The sequence below is a fragment of the Drosophila pseudoobscura genome, chromosome 2, assembly GCF_009870125.1.
Source record: "Drosophila pseudoobscura strain MV-25-SWS-2005 chromosome 2, UCI_Dpse_MV25, whole genome shotgun sequence".
Classification (NCBI taxonomy): domain Eukaryota; kingdom Metazoa; phylum Arthropoda; class Insecta; order Diptera; family Drosophilidae; genus Drosophila; species Drosophila pseudoobscura.
The window spans coordinates 28555960-28568732 of NC_046679.1; positions in this window are offsets into that span (position 1 = coordinate 28555960).

Genomic DNA, 12773 nt, shown 5'->3' on the forward strand with positions numbered 1-12773 from the left:
GGACACAAAACCACTCACTGGCCTGCTCAAGAAAGCCCCCTCCGCACTTTGCGGCCTTCCAGTTTCTGACAGCGAAATGCAACCACAACAGAGAGCGAGAGAGGGAGACAGCGGTTTGAACTCCTAAAATTTGCCATCGACTAAACTTAGTCACCACTAAGAGAGCGGGACATTACCGAACCACAACTCCATTCCCTTTACAATTGGTGAAAAGCAATTAATATTTTCCCCATGGCAGCTGCTGACAGACTATGGCTATATTTGAAGGATATTCAGATATCTCTATACTTTCTACATTTCATAACTTCTTGACAAAGTTTCAGCCAATTACAAAGTTTCTAATAATTTTATATTCACACTCGTGTCTTGCCCGTTCTTTTCCTTATACTTTGATGGGCCGAAAATTTGATTGGCAAAAGAACATTTTTTTTATGCTTGTGCTTTTTTGCATATTGCCCCGAAAGCTGATTAAAATCACTTGCAGCAACTGCACTTCCCGATATCCCATAAAAATGTCAGCTAAATTAGTTATAAATCAGCGATAGGGAGCCCCAGCCCCACCAAAGGACGACTTGAAATGCACAAGAGACAAGAGGCAGCACACAGCACACAGAGCACTGAGCTCTCCACAACTTTGTGAAGCTCAAAATGAAGCCATAAATTATACGAACTAATAATTATATGCCATCAAATTGTTGTAAGCAAAGTGAGGAGTCAGTGGCAGGGGCAGAGGCAGAGAGCTAAAGCCAAAGGCGAACGGCGAAAGGAGGCAGGCGGAAGGAAGGCTGAAGTCAGCGCCAGCGAGTTTAACGGCCAAACATAAATTATAGACATTTAAAAAAGGGGCAGGAGATGGGTTTGAGGTGGTGGGAGATACTCTATAGGATATAGGGAGCAGAGAGTAAAGCCACGTTCATCTAGCTCGTGGCTGGCTGGCAGGCAGGCAACGGCAGCGCCAACGCCGCGTGGAATATGCGATTTTTATCACAGTTTATGCACTGCACACAAAGTCAACATAATAAGGTCAACACGCACAAGGACTAAGGACGAGCACGAGCACGAGCACGAGATGGTGATGGTGATGGCGATGGTGGCCTGCCTGGTTGGGTGTCGGTGTCGCTTTAATTAAATGGCAAACATCCCAAGCGCGCGTCAGAGAGCAAAGTTCGAGGTCAGTCAGCAGTCGACAGTCGGCAGTCGGCAGCCATGATTAACACGGCAATTTCGTTTTCACTCCCTTCCCTTAGCACCCACCCATCTCTCGTTTTTTTACAGTCGAACAATTTGCAACAAAATTAGCCCCCAAAAAACGTTAACCCGGCCGTGGCCCGTTAAGGAGAATCCACATAAACAAAAGATTGGGTTAAGCGAATGTACTCCTGTATACACAATGGGCATGGCCTTCAAAAGGCATACGTCTAAGTGACTCACCAATGGGCTCCATCATGACAAATGCCTCGTTGCCACCTTCTTCTGCTGATGCTGATGCTGGTGCTACTCCTCTTTCTGGCTGTATCGTCATCTATAAGTATCTTTGCAGTCGTAAAGTTCCTAGGATGTAGGATCGCAAAAAGAGCGTTTAAATTTTGTAATTTAAATGCAAATTGACAGGCAAATGACAAACATTGCAATTAACGAGGGACTAGCGGGCGTATACGCAATGTGGCCACAGACAGAGTCCAAAAACCGTGGCATGGGACTCCGAACTCCGGACTCAACCAACCAAAAGCGACTCTCCGAAACAGGACATAATTTAGGCCCTGCTACGTGAAGCTCTAAAATTGCTGGAGAACGGTCTGTGGCAGTACCGTACAGTACTGTACACGTAGAGTGGGGGCTGGTAGGGGCTGGTGGTTGGAGGATTGGTAATGGGAATATGCAAAACTTTCCTCTGGTTAGCGACTGGTTGGTGCATTTGCAAGTCATACTTTGGAGTGGTTCTGGCCCCGACTGGGTGTGTGTGTGTGTGTGTGTGTGTGTGGGGGGGGGGGGGGTGACACAGTCGAAAACAATTGAATGACAAGACTACGGCAGGAGGAATGAAGAGTGGCCATGGAATGGGCTTTAGTTCGGAAATATCGTGGATAAAACTCGCACGATATTAACAAGAAGTTTCATTGAAATTAAAAGTTAAATAATAAACTATGCTTTAAGCATTAAGCAATACATTTAAGTTATCAGCAGCTAAAATTCTTGAAGAAAGTTAGTTTTACTTGTAACTTTTTTTAAATATCTCTAGTCTGTTGAATTTGCCTAAGTTCTTATCTAATTTGTCTCAAATTCAATTGCAAATTTCGTCTCTTTTTATTTGCGTTCTTCTAGCAATTGAAAGTCGAGTCTTATGCAAATGAAAAACATTTTTTTCGCCCGCATGCAAATAATTGCATCAAAGTTTTTGTTGCCCAGGACATGACCTGCTGGCTTTGCCCTTTACCCTTTGCCCTTTAGTCCTCACTCTCTATCTCTCTCTCTCCCTTTCTCTACCAAAAACGAGTTGATTTTTTCGGTTAGGAAGTGGAAATGACACCGACTGCATTGCGGCCCAGCTGGCGCGTCAAAAAGTATTCGTTTGAGGACTTCTTATACACAGTTTTGTTTTTGTTTTCCATTTTAGTTGTTTTTCTTGCCTTTCTTCTTGTTGCTGGGGAAAACAATAGAGCAAAGTGTTGGCCTGTCTGAGGCAGGCACTTGGCTGGCGGCCAAGGCAAATGCATGAGCCACTCCGTACACACATAAATACCCAGGCCACATCTCCATTTCCTGGCCCCCAAAAAGGGCTTTAAGGCAGTGAAGGGGGAAACATTATAAAAATGCCAACTATTCGCATTAATTATACGAAAATTGTTCATTGTTCGCTGTTGCTTCTAATCGTATTAATCGCATGGCAAAAAGGACCTGCCCTAACTTGTGGTAGACTTTTCTAATTTATGCGCCTAATTGAGTCAAAGTAAAATTCTCTCTCCCCCTGCTGCTCGACATATTTTGCGTGGGTTCAACCCAACTTTCCCCGAAAGGCAATCTCTGGATGTTATCCGAGAGGTAGGCTTGTGTCTCTTGTGCCGCGTGTCATGTAAATGTCAAACTTGGTGGAACCTGGAGAGATCTTGAACAACGGCAGGAAACTTTCGCCTTATAAATAAATTTACAAGAGAGAAAGAGAGAAGAGAGGAGAGAGAGAGATGCTACTAATTTATGCAAATTGTTTTGTTTGACAAATTAAATGAACATTAAATAATTTCCACTCTGTTTGAAGCAAAAACCTAAATATTTTCAATTAGCAAAAAGGATTAAAGAGGGGCAGGCTCGAGGCATAAAATAGTCTTGTAAAGGGTTGATCGATATAAATAAATATATACAGTATAATCGTTTCAGTGGAAGATGCATGGATTAAGGAACAGGACAACTTCCTTTTTGAAAAGCAACTAAAAGAAGCATATTCCCAATACTCTTTAGACTCGAAAATCTTATGGAACCTCTTTTAGAGAATACCCAACTCAGTTCTGCCAGCAAACCTAATCGCTGGCACGTGTCCGCCAAATGATTGGTCGAAATCTGATGGATGGCTGGAATTGAAGGCCACCGCTCATCTATGAAATAGGTCGCTGCTGACTGGAAAAAAAATGTTTATTATCCCTAACATCTATCTATCCGGAGGAGATCAAAACGCCCCCTGGCTCCCCTGCAAAACTCAATTTTTGGGGGCAATTAACACACACACCTGAGTGATGGCAGATTAGCCTGCCCAAAATGGGTTACAATCATCCGGCAATGGGGCAATGTAACGCATACGCAGTGGTGTACGTGGACGCACCACTGCTCCACTGATTGCCTACGTTTATGCTAGTCATATTTCCCATACGCCCCATACGCCACGTTGTATTTATTTGTTCCTCTTGCAGCAAACTGCAACTGAAACTCGTTAGCAAGCCTCGTAAAAATCAAATTGCCTCAGCCGTATGCCCCACTGCTCCTGCCCCACTGCTAGTTAGGCGTGGAGCGTGGTGGAGCTAACGTTCGTTCCCAAACGGTTGTTAAAAAGTTATCCTTGGGCGGCAGTTTTACGAGCTTACGAGTTGCCTGCGCCCTGCTCTCTGCCCTGTCCTCCACTGCCATTTTCTGCTTGTTAGCATCGAGTTTTAGTTGACAATGTTGGCAGGCTGCATTAGAGGCAAAGAACATCAGAACCAGAGCAGAGCCAATACCCATACCCATACCCATACCCAAACCCTTACCCATACGATGTATATGTGGTTCTTTGATTTGCGTTTTGCCTTTCATGCTCGCTCAACTTTCAGGCAGTTCGATTTCAAGTTCAAGTTGCAGGAGGAAAGGACACAGGAGGCAAACCCCTTTAGCTTGTTATATTTTTAATGCAAAGAGAGAGAGAGCTCTTGCTGGAAGTTTTTATTACTTTCTTTCGCTGTTGTTTCGGGGTTCGTCCTCTGGTTGGCCCTCGGGTAGATTTCAGTTTTCTATGCGTTCTCTTCTCTTTTGATATTTTATATATCTTAAGCGCCTTGTTATATAGTTTGTGCCAACAAACAACAGTAGCAGCGAAAAGTTATTTCCTGGACAACCAGAGGGCAATGGATACAAAAGTCTAATACGAAATTGATTTGTTATGCCAAAGAATGGGAGAAAAACTTGGCCCCAAGCCACTCTCCACAAATCGAAGAAGAACTGCAAAGGCAACTGCAAAGTTATCTGAGAGTATTCCCCAAATTAGGAACAGAAGCTTCGATTTGCTTCGCCAAAGCCGGAAATGGCCAATTGTCTTTTTTGGGGCTGTCACACAGGAGAGATTGCAGAAAAACAAATTGCTTTGCAACTGTAGGATTTCCCTCCCCAAATTATATTAGAATCATATTTCCCTGCTCTCCCTGCTACTCCTATGTCCAGTTATAATTTCCCGACAAAATCTAAAAATTCCTATGATCAAAAGAATATCCTTAAAAATATATAATCAAAGGTTTCTGAGTATTCTCCAAATTATGAACAGAGGCTTCCAGGAAATCAAATTGTTTTGCAACAGTAGTATTTTTCCCGGATAACAAAAATTGAATAGACGGAGCTTATAAGAATCATATTTCCATTAAATTGTTACAGTTTCTAACACACTGCTTCTCTGCTCTCCTGTTATTCCTGAGTCCTGCAATAATTCCCCAATAAAACTAAAAATTCCTATGCTACAAATATATTCGCCTTATAATCCTTAAAAATAGAAAATCGATACGCTGCAGTTCCAGAGCCAGCAATAGAGAGGGAGAGGGAAAGAAAGGAGAAAGTTTCAGGCAGTAATTTCAACCAAAAGAGAGAGGGAGGAGAGGCAGACACAATGCCTGCTGCATGACAAGTAGCACCACTCTTTATACGAAATATATATAGATATACATATCTGTATATATGCTGGTGCACTGCATATGCTGGCAAGTGTTGCCGAGTGTCGAAGAAAAAACAATTTATTTTTATGTGTCTATGTATAAAATTAAAATTTGCATACTGCCAGCCACTGCCTGACTCTCTGGCTCTCTGGCTTTGGCTCTGGTCTCCGGTCTCCGGTCTCTGGCTCTCAGAGGCTGCTGTGTCTGGCTATGGAAAAGTTCTTAACTGAAGTCAGCGTCTGTCTGTCTGCCCAGTCTGTCTGTCTGTCTGCCGATTTGGCGACGATTTTTCCGTCGAGTGTGTGACAACTGACGTGATGTGCCCTGACTTCCTATCTAGCCTGCTCTCTGCTATCCCAGTCCCCAGTCATGCGGATGGATGGCGAGAACGTGGCTGACGACGAATCGTAATATGAGTAAATTGAATGTTGATAAAGCAGAACTAATTTGATGTGATTTATAGGAAAGAAAATACATATACGTATAAGGAATGCAATTAAATACAATTTGTAGAATATTTTATAATGATTTTAAAGCGTTTTTAAAAGTAACATCCGCCCTATACTATTAAAGACTCCTAAATAGCACGATATATCCTATATTTCGCACAGAACGTTGTATAAATTCCAATAAATTTAAACAAAAGGTCTATCCATTACCATAACATAGTTCTCCAATAAAAGACTTTTTTAACTACTTCTAAACCTATTTTTCGTCAAATTTATGCCATTTGTAACCTACTGTACCCAGTTTTGGAGGGATGATGGACTTGGATGATGTCTGCTGCTGATTGTTAGACAGACAGACAGTTGGAGATCCTGCTTCTGTGTAGAGTCAAAGGATTTCGTGTGTCTATGTTGGGGCTTATAGCGCTTTAAATGATTTCAATAACCTGCCATTTAGAATCATTAGCTAAGCCGCCAGCCACTTGAGTGGTGATTTTAGGGGGGGAAACCGCACAGGGCTCTCGGTCTCCCGCTCTGCGGCCCCTCATAAGTCAGTCTGGTAACCGGATCTGGTTTTGCTGTCATTCGAATGATAAAGCCATTTGACAAAGGCACAAAAAGCACACACAAGCGGACAAGTTGAGACGCGAAAAAATCCCCTCTATCCCATCCGCTATCCCTCGGCCCCCCTGGAGCAATGCAGCGACAGCGAAGGGCTTGTCTGTGGAGATAACAAAGAGAGCCTCAAAGAGAGTGTGCGACAGGGGCAGGAAGCGGATAGTGGTGCAGGCTGGAGGATAGTGGGGTGGCTGGAGCGGGGAAACAAAAGCGACATATCAACAAATGTTGCCGGCATAGAAGACGCAGCTTCCGTGGCAGCCACACGCCTGTCAATGAAGCGGCAGCAGCCGCCACGAGCAACGAGTGTGTGTTCGTGCACCAAAAAATCAAGGATGATGGGTATCAGACTAAAAGGATATCCTGGTAATTAGAGTGTGTTGCAGAGAGACATCCAGGGAGCGAACGATGGACCAATACACCCAGGCTCTATACGACCACTGGGTATTCAAAAGAGCAAATGAATGGCAAGGGGAAAGAACATCAGCAGGATAACAATCGAAGCAGCGTTGGCATGCAGCGCAGGACTCTCTGCAGGAGCCACCACCAACCAAATGCAAATCACACGAATACGAATACGACTACGTAAACTGAACGTGTTTAGTCCCCAGTATTTCGTTCAGATGCAGGACGAGGAAAAGAGGAGCAGAAAACCAAGGACGAAACCCAAAAAAGCAGACTATAAATTTATTGTTAACGTTGCCGCATGCAAATTGAATCCTTTCGTTTGTTGTCCCTGCCCAGACGGTGGTACACTCTCTGCATTCCTCTCAGCAAGGAGTCGCAGAAGGGTTCTTCGGCCTTTCGGTACTTAAGAGGCCACGCTTTCTCGTTATCTCTGGCCAGTGGGGATTAACTGGAGCGGAGCAGCATAATAGCAGGTCCTGCCATAACAATAATCGTAATTTAAGGATGAACTATAGACAAGACATAAATACAAGATGATAATATTCAGATGGGAGAGCCATTGTTTCAGAAATCGCGTAATTCAAGGCTTATCTTACTCCATCTTTAATTTCTACCTATAAAAACGGATTGACAAAATCATCTCTATAAAAACTCTACCATAATTCCATAATAATTCGTCCTCCTACTACCATATGGCCCTAGGTATTACATGCCCATCCCCCCAGTCCATTGAAACGTTCTGACTGCCTGATCAGAAATTCCGTGTTGGTGAAAGCAATTGAATAAGATTTTTATATGACAACACACACCACGTGACCGACTGGGCATTTCTACATTTTTTCCCCACATAAATTGTTTTGTTATCCATCAAAAACGTGTCCATGATTTCTATCGGCCAGAAAGAGTACAAATCTGTGGGCACGTGGCCACCGACCAACCTACCGCCTGCCTACTCACATTATCTGTAGGAATTAACATTCTATGGGGCAGCAGCCCCCACGAGGGCCCACGAGGACTGGCACCACCATTTGCTGGCACCCAGTAGCCAATTTTAATGACAGTCTGACAATTGAATTAAATTATCAATCGATGGCCCTGGCAGGGCATCGGCACAAGGGTCGCGCACAGCAGTAGAAAAAGGAACTTCAGCACAATCAAATTGATTGTATTTACTTTGACACCAAAACCAAACACAACATCCACAATGGTCACACCTACTCCTAGTCCCCCCCACCCATCCCTTCCCACCGCAATCGATGGATCTCCCTCCTCTTTGGGGGCCTTGGACATGGGTTGAGGCTTAGGGACTTTTTGTTTTTTGCCGCCTCGATTTGACTTAAATACGGTTTTTGGCTCGTTAAGTGTAACTAACAAACGCTGCCATCCGCTGGCTGGCTGGCTGACTGGCTGGCTGGCGACTCGTTGTGGACGCCTTTATTGTTTGCTTTCCTCGTTTCTGCCCCACCCTCTGCCTCTTCCTTCTTTTTCCTGGTTTTGGTTGCTTAAAATGGCCTTCTTCGACCGAAGGAAGGCATATTGATTGGGGCATCTGATGGGGCATCGGCCCGGAGCAGATGTTTAGGCTTGAATGGAGCCACAGGCAAAGCATTAAAAATGTGTATTTATTTATGAATATTTGAATAAAGTAAAGGTTAAATTTTGCCATGGCAATTTAAGGTCAAAATTTGTCTCATACCAAACTCCCCCTAGAATCTGAGTCGTGTACTTAATCCCCCAAAAGTGCTCTTCACTCGAATCTTCAGGGAATCCGAATGCCTAAGTAGCTCATTCCGCGTGCCATCTATATCCATCTTAACTCAGTTTCTCAGAAGCACCCTCCCTACTCCACTACTTACGGTCCATCATCAGCATTTGACAGACGTCACGTTATGGCTTTAAAGAGCGACACGGAAGGTAGACGAAGTAGCGTACAAAAAGAATAAAAGTAAAATAAAATAAAATGCATATACAATAAATAAATAAAAAGCATAAAATAATCATGTCACGTGCGAATTGATTGAATTTCTTCCTTCGGGCGGTGTGGTGCGGGGCGGTGCGGGGCGCTCTTTTGTTACGCCTCGTGGCCATTTTTTGGTCAATGCCCAGGGGGTGGGTTGACATAACCCTAGCAGGGACCAGCCAGCCATCCCTCCCTTGCTCGGGAACCCGTACGAAGTCGTTTCATTTAATGGCCACAGACAAAAGGTATTTAATTTAATGCCCACGCCACTTGGCCAGGTAATTTGAGCTACGAGATGGCATACACTGCAGGAAAAAACGGACAGCAAAAAGAATCGAAGTCTGGAGGAAAACGCGATGGGAAATTGAAAAGCCAAAGAATGCCAATATTCATGCGAGTCACAACCAGGAGGCAGGCAGATACAGACGAGCAATCGGAACAGAGCCGCGGCTTAGATCGTGACAAAAAACCAAAAATCCCCAATGGCCATGTCCTATGTCCTGCTCCGCAGCATAAAAAAGAACAATTGAAATCTGCCAGCATTGCCAGAATGTTTTCCAACGCAACTTTTCCAAAAAATTATCTTTCGCTTTTTTGCGAAATCCTTTTTCGAGAGGAATCTGGCGAAAAGTGCATGGCGCAAAATTGTTCAAGTCGGCGTGCACACAAAAGCCAACACTTTGACGGTTCCCCTATGTGGGGGATATCCTGGTGGGAAAACACACACATTCCTACTCGTAGTTATTGTTGTTCCACTTGCAATGAAGGTGTCATCATATTTTTTCAATTTCATGGCTATTTCTCCCTCCCCCTTGCGGTCCATACATATCTTCTCATATTGTTTGTATTTGGTTTTTTCTTGTTTTTGCATCCACTGAAATATGCGTAAATGAAAGTTTTTATCCACTTACTGGCTTTGGTTTTGGCCCATCAAAAGAATGCCCTCAGTTTGCTGTATAGAGAGGATAATCTGGCAGTATTTTATTAGATTTGTAAAGCTTATATATTGATACAATCCCCACATCTCTCAAGCACCCTAGACAGAAATCATATTTTGCATCATATTTTAGTGTAAAAAACCAATATACGAAATCCTCCTTAACCTAGAATCAATCCCACATCCATTTTCAGGTATCGATCCACCTTTTGGTGTCCACTCAACGAACGGCACCATGGAATAGGGTGTACCCGACACAGCTGGACGTGCCAACCGATCCCCCATACCCACTCGCATTCCCTCTTGAAAAAACGCACCGAAAAGTCAGCAAAAATATGAACGCGTGTTTGAACGAGAAGAAGGAAGCAAAAACCAAAACCGAAACCAAAACCAAATGCAAAAAAAGAAAAGAACGAAACGATTGTTGTTGCAGTTTATGGGAAAAACTCCAGCGGGGCTTCAGATTCAGAAAGTGCCTATATGTGTGTGTGTTGGTGTGTGTGCGACAGAGACACTCACTCACTCACGCACAAGAAGAAGACAGAGAGAGACAGAAGACAGTGCGAAATGCGAACACTTGCAGTAAAAGCACGAAAAACTCGTTACAAAAACCGTTAGTTTTTCAATTATGGCGCGTAGATTAGTATTTGAAAGCAATGCATGTATGTATGCATCAGTGTGCGGCTGTCCCTGTGTGTGTGGGTGTGCGTAAATCTCTGCCTGTTCGCCGAAAGGAGAGCGAGCAAACGAGACAGATACTCAGGGACTGAGCCATTATTGGATTTCTGGTCATTTCTCTGAAGGTAGCAGCACCGCCAGCAGGAAAAAAAAAGGAGAAAAACTTTCCCCTGACAGCAGCACAATAACTTTTGAATAAGAAAAACGTGCAACGCTTCCAAGAGAGAACGAGTGGGTGAGATTTAAGGGTGGGGAAAAGGTTGGAAAAGTAGGAGACACGAATAGGAGTATGGGCATATCAGTGCTGGACCAAAGGAAATACAAAGAGGCTGATCCAACAGAGCCACAGGACAGGAGGCGATGCAGAGAAGAGCATGGCCCGACCACAGGACTGGACTAGGGTATACGATTTCCAAAGGTGTTGTCTCTACCAGCAACGAAACAGGAAAGTGGTTCAGTGGAAGGTTCATCCAATACAGCCACTGAACAGAGCAAAAACACTTTCTGCAGCTGCAATTTTCCATTCAAGTTGAGGCTTACTCAATGGCCAAACGAGACAATCAGTTTAGGAAGTTGGCCCTCGGCGTCTTATGCGAATGCTCTTTTTTTTAGCACTATTCCAACTCTTTCGTTCTTGGCCTTTCCTTCGTTCGGTGCCTGTGAAAGCTTTTGCTAATTTTACAACGCACATTACGTATACGCCGTGTTTGCAGCTGCAAATTTCTTCTTCAAAAGAAAAACAAGTCAGCGAACAACAATGGTTGCTCTTAGAGATGAGCACGTGCCACTTTAGAAATGAAATTCCCATGAAGACCAGAGAAAGTTGTTAAAAGGAAAAAAAGGAGAAGGTGGCAAGAATATAAAGAAAACCTTGGTAAATCAATACTGAGGTATTCATAAGAACCTTGCAAGTAATCGGAAGGAATATATAACTGAAAATGAGTTAAAACTATACACTGTTCAATGTCCTTGCTCCTTGCTCATCTGATGACAGGTCAAAGGGAGATATTGAAATAGACGGGTTTGACCCCTTGTTGTCCGCTGCCCTTTATTATTGTTTGACTTGTTTTGAAACTAAATAAAGATCTAATCTAATATTCCACTAATTCTTTCATAGAAATACCCATCCCATGCGTAGGATTTTGCATATTTTCTTAGCTCAATTTCTTAGCCCTTTCCTCTGTTTGCAGTTTCCTTCCTTTTGATAACCTCATCACTTTAATGCTCTCCACCAGACTCTTCAATAGAGTGCATCCTGCACAGGAAGATCTTTAAAAGCATTCCTTGTCCTCACACACCAGTTTGTATGGAGTCCGTATATCACATTGCCATCTCTAGATTCTCCCGAGAGGCAATGCCTTGATTTTCTTTTATGGGATTTCATTGTTAAGGCCCCTCCATAGTGGCTAGTCACTAGTGTAGCAGCAGCAGCAGCAGCAGTCCCAGCATTGCTATTTTATTGTTGAATGAACGGACTTACGTGTGAACTACTAGGCGACAACAACTTATGCCATTTCCGTTTCCGCTCGCCATTCAACGCAGCAGCAAAGCAGCAGAGTGGGCGGAGGAGTAGGAGCAGGAGAGCAACCAAGCAAGCAATGCCAAGAAACAGGAACACAATTGTGAGGTCATGTATGTGACAAACAATAAAGACGATAACTTACGTACACGGCAAAAGGGAAGCAGCCGAGCAGCCGAGCAGCGGAGCAGCGACTGCATAGTACAGCGAAGCGGAGCGGCACAGGCGAAACGGAAACGGAACTCCATGGTGCCCTGCGTAGGTGTGTATCTGCATGTGTGTTGGTGCTTTAAAAATAAAATTAAGTTTTGTAAACTTGGACTTAATGCGCCTTTTCCCCCCCTCCCCTGGTTTTGTTAGATGGCGGCGGCAAGTTTCGAAAATATATATTTTCAAAAGCAAACTTTATTCCTGTTGAAAGAAAATATGTCTGGCGTCTTGGTATACATATAAGAAGGTGTCCCCGCACCGCAACATACAAAAGCAACAAAAGAAGCAGCTGCCAGTTGCATGCCCCCAACTTGCGGTGCTTGGTGGCTCTTGGGTCGTGGGTTTGGGGGATCTCTCCCGTGGAAAGTTTTGTTTGCCCTGACACTTAAAAAGTCGTAAAATGCACATTCAGCATAAAAACCACAGTTTGAAATTATGGGCCCCACACTGTTCGCTCTGTCCCTCTCCTATTTTGTATCCTTTTCTGGCTGTGAGTCTTTGCCATTCACTTCTGGTGTGGTGTTGCCTTTTGTATCATATTTTCTAGTTTGAAATTCGTTTGGACGTCGGCATCGGGCACTAGCGTTGGCGGCTTTTATCTTTAATGGATTCTACG